This window comes from Halichoerus grypus, chromosome 5 (assembly GCF_964656455.1).
Source record: "Halichoerus grypus chromosome 5, mHalGry1.hap1.1, whole genome shotgun sequence".
NCBI classification, from domain to species: Eukaryota; Metazoa; Chordata; class Mammalia; order Carnivora; family Phocidae; genus Halichoerus; species Halichoerus grypus.
In genome coordinates, this window is record NC_135716.1 from 116,722,720 (window position 1) to 116,732,625 (window position 9,906).

The following is a 9,906-nucleotide window of genomic DNA, read 5'->3' on the forward strand; positions in this document are numbered from 1 at the left end:
TGGCAGAAATAATTTTTAACAAATAAACCTTGTGTGAATTCATTAAATTCACTTCAGCTTAGATTTTGAAAAGATGCAGTAATATGCTGTCCACAGGGACACATTTTAAATGATAATGTTATAACAATTCCCAAATTATCTGTGTGTAAAAGAAAATGTAATAAAGGTGAGTATTTGCAACAGGGATATGAAAAAGACAAAATCAGTTGACCCTGAAAGATTTTATTTTGCCTCTCTATAATTTTGCATAGTAGCTCACTAGCTCAGATTGCAATCTCTGTCCTCAGAGAACTCCTGTCTCTATCCTGTTTCCTCTCAATATATTCTACAGCACAATCTTTTTAAATAAAACATGATCTTGTCCTGCTGCAACTATTTTACTATCATTCCCTGATTGCCTACAAGAAAAAGCACAAGATCTTTGTCATTTTATTTAAGGCCTTCCTTGATTTGTAGCTTAGTTACTTCCTCATTGCCTTCTGCCTTCTCAGCCTCCTGCCCTCTCCTCTTTCTGCTTTGGGCATGCGGAAACATTTACATTTCGCTAAAGGGAACATTCTAACTCTCATCTTTATGCCTTTGCCTATTTGGCTCTTTCTGACTGAAATTTCCTTCTTCTCTTTCTGTTTGTCCTTCAAGACGTAGACGAGGTGGCACCTCTTCTGTGATGCTTTCTCCTTTAGCTCCTGTAATTATATCACATCATGTCACATCACAGTAAATTACTTTGTCTCTCTCCCTGAGTAAACTGTAAGCCACTGGAGGAGCAGGGACCATGTGGTCCAGCTCCAGCATGGTACTTGTTATACAGTATGAATTGTGCTCAGTGACTAAATGAATCCAAGTCAGCAAATATGTTCCAGGTGCTAGATGGTACTAGACTCAGACCAGTAGGTAAGAATCAAAAATTAGGAAATAGGTTCTGTGTATAAAGGTTACAATGAATGGTTTATTCAACTTGAAAAAGAGGATTGAGATAAATTATGTTCTGAAATATTAATTGTATGAATGTTTTAGGCATACTCTTTGGTTGCATGTGACAGAAAACCAACTCAAATAAGTTAGTCATATATATTTATATATAAAAGAATATTAGGCACATTTCACATAGTGTTGCGAAGGTGAGGTTGACCCTAGAGCTCAGGTTCAGTGGTAACTGGGGAAACTAGGGATGTGAATGTATCCAGGGTTTTTGCCCATCTTTTGTTCTATTGGCCTCATCATCCCAGAGCAACTTCCCCCTTTCAGCAGGAAAAATGGACAGAAACTAGTCCTGAGCCTCACAATACATAGCTTCGCTGCCAGAGAGACAAGGATCAACTTCCCTAGTTCGGGTTCAAAGAAATCCTGGAGAAGAGCTCTGATTAGCTTGTTCTGAGTCAAGCGCTTACACTGGTGAATCAATAGCAAGGAGGGCGGGGTCAGACAGGAAAGATGAGAAGGGTGGGGTGGTCTCAATCCTTGCCACTCAAACTGAGGTACTCTGGTATCATCTGAAGGTTGTTAGAAATGAAGACTCTTTTTTTTTTTTTTTTGAACACTCTTGGGCCCTGAACCCACTGAACCATAATCTGCATTTTAGCTAGCTCCCTAAGTGATTAGTCAAATTTGAGAAGCATAGGACACATTAACTAGGAACAACTGTTCTCTCTTTCTTCTGAGGCTGGGAAAATTAGCAGTGGTTTTAAGTTGTTGGATGTGTTTCAAGGAGATGTCTGCAAGATCATTCTAAGTATTTGCACATAAAATACAATTTTTTTGAGGGGGGAAAGATGGCGGAGGAGTAGGGGACCCTATTTCAACTGGTCCCTGGAATTGAGCTGGATATCTACCAGACCACTCTGAGCACCCACGAAACCAGCCTGAGATGTAAGAAGATCTGGATCTCTACAAACAGAATATCGCAGGCAGTTGGTTTTGAGGTACGAAGCGGAGAGCTGTGATTCTGCGGGCAAATATCGGAGGATAAACGGCAGCGGGAGGGTGCCTGGACGTGGGGATCCTACACCACCGGTGAGTGACAGCCTCAGGCGCTGCGGACGGGGCACAGACTCGCAGACCGGTAGCATCGGGAAGGAACTTTAGGGCAGCCCCCGGGGTGGAAAACCAGACCGGCGGGGTCGCGCCCACGCGAACCGCAGCCCCCTGGACAGAAACCGGAGCGACGGTCGCACGCACGCGAACTGCAGCCTCCCAGTCGGGAACCCGGTGCGCCGGGGTCGCGCTGGTGAACTGCAGCCCCTGGGGTGGAAGCCCCAAGCGACGGAGTCGCGCGCGAACTGGGAGCGGCTGGCGGTTTTAGAAGCGCAAAGGGCAGAGACGTGCCCCTATCTGGAGGCAGGACTGGGAGCGCTGCGGAGGGGCGCACAACCCAGGACGCTGCAGTTTATAGCAGCAGGGACAGAAACGGAGACAGTGTGACCTGGAGAGCTCACTGAAGAACAGACTGAGGTCTCTCTGCTCTGAGGCAGAGGGTTGGATGGAGAGATGCAGAGCTTCCATGACCGGCAGAAGTTGAAAGAATATGTGACCACTAAGCCGGCCCTGCAAGAAATATTAAGGGGGGGTTCTATAAAAGGAGAAAGACCCCAAGAGTGATCTACAACAGAAATTTACAGGGACAATCTATAAAAACAACGTCTTCACAGGCAACATGATGACAATTAATTCATATCTTTCAATAATCACTCTCAATGTGAATGGCCTAAACGCTCCCATAAAACGGCACAGGGTTGCAGATTGGATAAAAAGACAGGACCCATCCATATGCTGTCTACAAGAGACTCATTTTGAACCTAAAGATACATCCAGACTGAAAGTGAAGGGATGGAGATCCATCTTCCATGCCAGCGGACCTCAAAAGAGCTGGGGTAGCAATTCTTATATCAGACAAATTAGATTTTAAACTAAAGTCTGTAATAAGAGACACAGAAGGACACTATATCATTCTTAAAGGGTCTATCCAACAAGAAGATCTAACAATTGTAAATATCTATGGCCCCAACATGGGAGCAGCCATCTACATAAGCCAACTGTTAACCAAAATAGAGTCATATTGATAACAATACGTTAATTGTAGGAGACCTCAATACTCCACTCTCAGCAATGGACAGATCATCTAAGCAGAAAATCAACAAGGAAACAAGAGCTTTGAATGATACATTGGACCAGATGGACCTCATAGATATTTATAGAACATCCCACCCTAAAACAACAGAATACTCATTCTTCTCGAGCGCACACGGAACTTTCTCCAGAATAGACCATATACTGGGTCACAAATCAGGTCTCAACTGATACCAAAAGATTGAGATTATTCCCTGCATATTCTCAGACCACAATGCTCTAAAACTGGAACTCAATCACAAGAAAAAATTTGGCAGAAATTCAAACACTTGGAAGCTAAAGACCACTCTGCTCAAGAATGTTTGGGTCAACCAAGAAATCAAAGAAGAACTTAAACCATTCATGGAAATCAATGAGAACGAAAACACATCGGTCCAAAACCTATGGGATACTGCAAAGGCGGTCCTAAGGGGGAAATACATAGCCATCCAAGCCTCACTCAAAAAAATAGAAAAATCCCGAATTCACCAACTAACTCTACACCTTAAAGAACTAGAGAAAAAGCAACAAACGACGCCTAAGCCATGCATTAGAAGAGAAATAATTAAAATTAGAGCAGAAATCAATGAATTAGAAACCAGAAACACAGTAGATCAGATCAATGAAACTAGAAGTTGGTTCTTTCAAAGAATTAATAAGATTGATAAACCACTGGCCAGACTTATCCAAAAGAAGAGAGAAAGGACCCAAATTAATAAAATTATGAATGAAAGGGGAGAGATCACAACTAACACCAAGGAAATAGAAACAATTATTAGAAATTATTATCAACAACTATAGGCCAATAAACTGAGCAATCTGGATGAAATGGAGGCCTTCCTGGAAACCTATAAGCTGCCAAGACTGAAAGAGGAAGAAATTGACAACCTGAATAGGCCAATAACCAGTAACGAGATTGAAGCAGTGATTAAAAACCTCCCAAAAAACAAGAGTCCAGGGCCTGATGGATTCCCTGGGGAATTCTACCAAACATTCAAAGAAGAAGTAATACCTATTCTACTGAAGCTGTTTCAAAAAACAGAAACAGAAGGAAAACTTCCAAACTCATTCTATGAGGCCAGCATTACGTTAATCCCCAAACCAGGCAAAGACCCCATCAAAAAGGAGAATTTCAGACCGATATCCCTGATGAATATGGATTCCAAAATCCTCAACAAAATCCTAGCTAATAGGATCCAACAATACATTAAAAGGATCATCCACCACGACCAAGTGGGATTTATCCCCAGGATGCAAGGGTGGTTCAACATTCGCAAATCAATCAATGTGATAGAACACATTAATAAGAGGAGAGATAAGAACCATATGGTCCTCTCAATTGATGCAGAAAAAGCATTTGACAAAATACAACATCCTTTCCTGATTAAAACTCTCCAGAGTATAGGGATAGAGGGAACATTCCTCAAGCTCATAAAATCCATCTATGAAAAACCCACAGCAAATATCATCCTCAATGGGGAAAAGCTGAGAGCCTTTCCCTTAAGATCAGGAACACGTCAAGGGTGCCCACTCTCACCACTGTTGTTCAACATAGTACTAGAAGTCCTAGCAACAGCAATCAGACAACAAAAAGAAATAAAAGGTATTCAAATTGGCAAAGAAGAAGTCAAACTCTCTCTTTTCGCAGACGACATGATACTTTATGTGGAAAACCCAAAAGACTCCACACCCAAATTACTCATCCAGCAATTCAGTAATGTGGCAGGATACAAAATCAATGCACAGAAATCAGTTGCTTTCTTATACACTAACAACGCAACTGTAGAAAGAGAAATTAAAGAAACGATTCCATTTACAATAGCACCAAAAACCATAAGATACCTCAGAATAAACCTAACCAAAGAGGTAAAGGATCTATACTCTAGGAACTACAAAACACTCATGAAAGAAATTGAAGAAGACACAAAAAGATGGAAAAATATTTCACGCTCATGGATCGGAAGAATAAACATTGTTAAAATGTCTGTGCTACCCAGAGCAATCTATACCTTCAATGCCATCCTGATCAAAATTCCAATGATATTTTTCAAAGTGCTGGAACAAACAATCCTAAAATTTGTATGGAATCAGAAAAGACCCCGAATCGCCAAGGAGATGTTGAAAAAGAAAAACAAAGCTGGGGGCATCATGTTGCCCGATTTCAAGCTATATTACAAAGCAGTGATCACCAAGACAGCATGGTACTGGCACAAAAACAGACATACAGACCAATGGAACAGAATAGAGAACCCAGATATGGACCCTCAACTCTATGGTCAAATAATCTTTGACAAAGTAGGAAAAAACATGCAATGGAAAAAAGACAGTCTCTTCAATAAATGGTGCTGGGAAAATTGGACAGCCACATGCAGAAGAATGAAACTCGACCATTCTCTAACATCATTCACAAAGATAAACTCAAAGTGGATGAAAGACCTCGATGTGAGACAGGAATCCATCAAAATCCTAGAGGAGAACATAGGCAGTAACCTCTTTGACATCGGCCACAGCAACTTCTTTCAAGATACATCTCCAAAAGCTAGTGAAACAAAAGCAAAAATGAACTTTTGGGACTTCATCAAGATAAAAAGCTTCTGCACAGCAAAGGAAACAGTCAACAAAACAAAGAGGCACCCCACAGAATGGGAGAAGATATTTGCAAATGACACTACAGATAAAGGGCTGGTATCCAAAATCTATAAAGAACTTCTCAAACTCAACACCCAAAAAACAAATAATCAAGTCAAAAAGTGGGCAGAAGAGATGAACAGACACTTCTCTGAAGAAGACATACAAATGGCTAACAGACACATGAAAAAATGTTCATCATCATTAGCCATCAGGGAAATCCAAATCAAAACCACACTGAGATACCACCTTACACCAGTTAGAATGGCAAAAATGGACAGGGAAAGAAACAACAAATGTTGGAGAGGTTGTGGAGAAAGGGGAACCCTCTTAGACTGTTGGTGGGAATGCAAGTTGGTACAGCCACTTTGGAAAACAGTGTGGAGGTGCCTCAAAAATTTAAAAATAGAGCTACCCTATGACCCAGCAATTGCACTACTGGGTATTTACCCCAAAGACACAGATGTAGTGAAAAGAAGGGCCATATGGACCCCAATGTTCATAGCAGCAATGCCCGCAATAGCCAAATTGCCCTTCAACAGATGAATGGATAAAAAAGATGTGGTCCATATATACAATGGAATATTACTCAGCCATCAGAAAAGATGAATACCCAACTTTTACATCAACATGGATGGGACTGGAGGAGATTATGCTAAGTGAAATAAGTCGAGCAGAGAAAGTCAATTATCATATGGTTTCACTTATTTGTGGAACATAAGGAATAACATGGAGGACATTAGGAGAAGGAAGGGAAAAATGGGCAGGGGGAATTGGAGGGAGAGATGAACCATGAGAGACTATGGACCTGAGAAACAAACAGGATTTTAGAGGGGAGTGGGGAGGGGGGATTGGTTAGGCCGGTGATGGGTATTAAGGAGGGCACGTACTGCATGGAGCACTGGGTGTTATATGAAAACAATGAATCATGGAACACTACATCAAAAACTAATGATGTATTGTATGGTGACTAACATAACATAATAAAATTAAAAACTACAAAAAAATAAAATAAAATAAAATAAAATTTTTTTTTATTATGTTGTTAGTCACCATACATTACATCATAGTTTCTGATGTAGCGTTCCATGATTCATTATTTGCGTATAGCACCCAGTGCTCATTGCAACATGTGCCCTCCTTAATACCCATCATCGGGCTACCCCATTCCCCCACCCCCCTATTTTGAAAAGTTTTGGACTTTTCTTTTTGCGGGGCATATTTTACAGAGAAATAGTATTCACTTTTTCTCTGGGATAGTTTATCACATAGGCAAAGAAATAGACATTTCAGGTTCCTTTACTGTTCCATCATTTTTATAGCAAACTTACCTACTCTTATCTTACAGCCTAAAGACTAATTACTGGCTCCTGAAAATCCTATTTTCTATACCAGCGACCTGTTTTCTCCTTGGGCCCCACTCTTACCATGTTTTCCCCCATGGTCCTGATTAAGCAGTTTGGACATTGACCATGGTAACTCCTAGAGTGGTCCTGTGGTGGTATCAATACCCTTTCTGGGCTTGTATAACAGTGACCTATGTCAACCAGTCAACAAGTGTGAGACTCTGGGTCCTCAGTCCTCGGGGCTGTGTCTAATGATGTAGAAGCTCCTTCTGGGAGGAATAAAAAGGAAGAATTCTTTTGTACATCAAGCTAATAACAGCTTGTTGAATTTACCAATATTCTAATGGTTCCAGATAAAGTCTAAAAAATGCTTTTTGAACAAAGAGTTTGTTCTTTGGGTGGAACAAGAAACATTTCTAGGAATCAACCATTTTCTTTATCTTCTCTGCATGTCAGGACTTTTAAAAAAATCAGATTGTGTCTTGGATACTAGTCAAAATAAGCATCAATTACAAGTTCCCAAATACATAAGGACAATTCCAGAGGAACACTGACTTTTTACATAGAGTTACTTATGTCACTTATTATCAATGAATTTAATCAAAATATGATAGATTTTTTTTTCTATTAGACCTACTTTTTTAGTTGATGATTTAAATCATTTTAGATGGTGAATTTTTTGCTTTTCAAGCAGAGAACTCTTAAGAATGTAAAGTATCCAAAACCATTTTCAGGATTCTGATTCAGACTCATTAGGCTTTCCAACCAGCTAGCTCATGGTGGATAAGGATTTAGCAAGATGCTAGGTCTCCTGATTTAAGAATTATATCTATTTTTTTTGAGAGAGAGAGAGAGAGAGAAAGAGAGAGGGCACATGAGTTGGGGGGGAGGAGCAGAGGAAGAGAGAGAGAGAATATTTTAATCAAAGCTCCATCCCTAGCATGGAGCCCCATGTGGGGCTTGATCTCACGACTGTGAGATCATAAGCTGAGCAGAAACCAAGAATCCGATGCTTAACTGACTAAGCCACCCAGGTGCCCCAAGAATCATATCTATTAAGATAACTTTATTTAATAACTGTTTATGGAGTGGCAGGAGGGGAATAGGTTAATTAGTTTTAAATGCAGACTTTTCAGGGGATTCATTTATATACAAAGATAAATGGGGAATTGAGAGTTTTTCTGGATAACAAAATAGGTTTATGCACTGTGGCAAATGAGCAATTTTGTATCTGCCTTCTCCAGTTTTCCTGCCCTGTACAATTGCCCATACAACAACCAAATGCTCTGTGCCACTTCAGGGAGACATCGTTCAAACCTGTGGAAGGCCATCCAGTACTGTTGGATGTGTCCCAAATGATACTGTTTTTATTATTTGTGTGCCATTGAATCTATGATTTATAGGACACTTCATAGAGAGAAGAAGTGAAAGATAAAGGAACCATATTGCAATAGACAGACTGAAGAAATAGGTACCATTGAGCTTGATTGAATTATATATGTGACCTGAAATCTCACTGACCTGGATTATTCCACTGGTACAGTAATGTTAAGTAATGTGGTTTGTCCTATATTGAATCATTTCTCTTTCGTTTTCTGAACACATGGTTGTATGATTTCCAAAGCAGCAACTCTCCATTTGATTTATAATGAAACTAGAGTAGCCAAGAGCCCTCTCCATTTGATCCAAATATTTACTGAAAAGCAACTGAATCATTTCTTGCTCAGGAACTAAGTCCCTGAGAGAACTTGGAACCAGCCCGACTTCAGATTAAGGATAATGCAGGACTAATAACTTGTAAAGTGCAAAATGCAATACAGATTAAGGAACCAATGTGTAATTAGTTTTGCTGGCAACTTTTTCAATCCAGATCAGATTCTGAAACTATCTGGGGGATGATTTCCTAAAATCTGGAATGGAAAACACCCTGGTTGGCAGATGCATTAGGCTGTGGTATAGGCAGTGTCAGCCAATCTGATATTCCTTGTTATTATTTGTAGGGTATATGATAGCCTTGATTGTCTATAATGGATCAGGAATAAAGTCATTGAAATTTCCAGATAACTGATGCCCAATTCATATAGTTTGAAAACTTAGTTTTGACTATTTTCATGCCTATCTTTCTAAAAGAGAATACATTGAGTAGGATGTATTAAAAATAACTTAGGTAATGTAATGAGACCTGAGTGAGTGCATGTGGCAACAGTCTTTATGAATGCCCTCCAGTAGGCACCAGGATAAGTCTTCATCCAAAGGAACAGATTTTATTGAGGCACACACATATTTTCACAGAGGGAAGTGACATATTTTCCGTTATTTTTAGTAAGCAATATTAAATAAATTCATATGGTAATCAGTGATGGGGCAAAGGAGTGGAGAAAGCTCATTTCCTTGGCATCTTCTCTGAGTGTTTCTTGGGCTTGCCTCTCCGTGGCATCTTCTAATTAATGTTAGGATTTGTTCAGTGCAAACTTGGGATCATCATTCTCTAAATCAACCTTTGGAGTCTCCTCTGGAAACTAATACAATGTTCTTGGAAGTTTGCTAATCTCTGTAGATGTGTGTGGTGTCCCATGTATCTTTAACCTGGAACAGTGGCCCTGAAGGCACTCTGAGATGTTGTCGTTATGCTGCAGAGCTGTAAATTCTCCATTTTCCTCATTTCTGGTTTTGTTCTGTCTTCCCAGTGCTCATTCTTTGTTGCCATTTTGAATTTCTGGGATCACTCAGAATTCTGTTTTTTGTTTCTCAACATGTTTTGGCTTTTGTACTATGTAGATTGTTTCTTTTTTATGTGTAAAATCTTTGTTCTGATTATAAATATTTA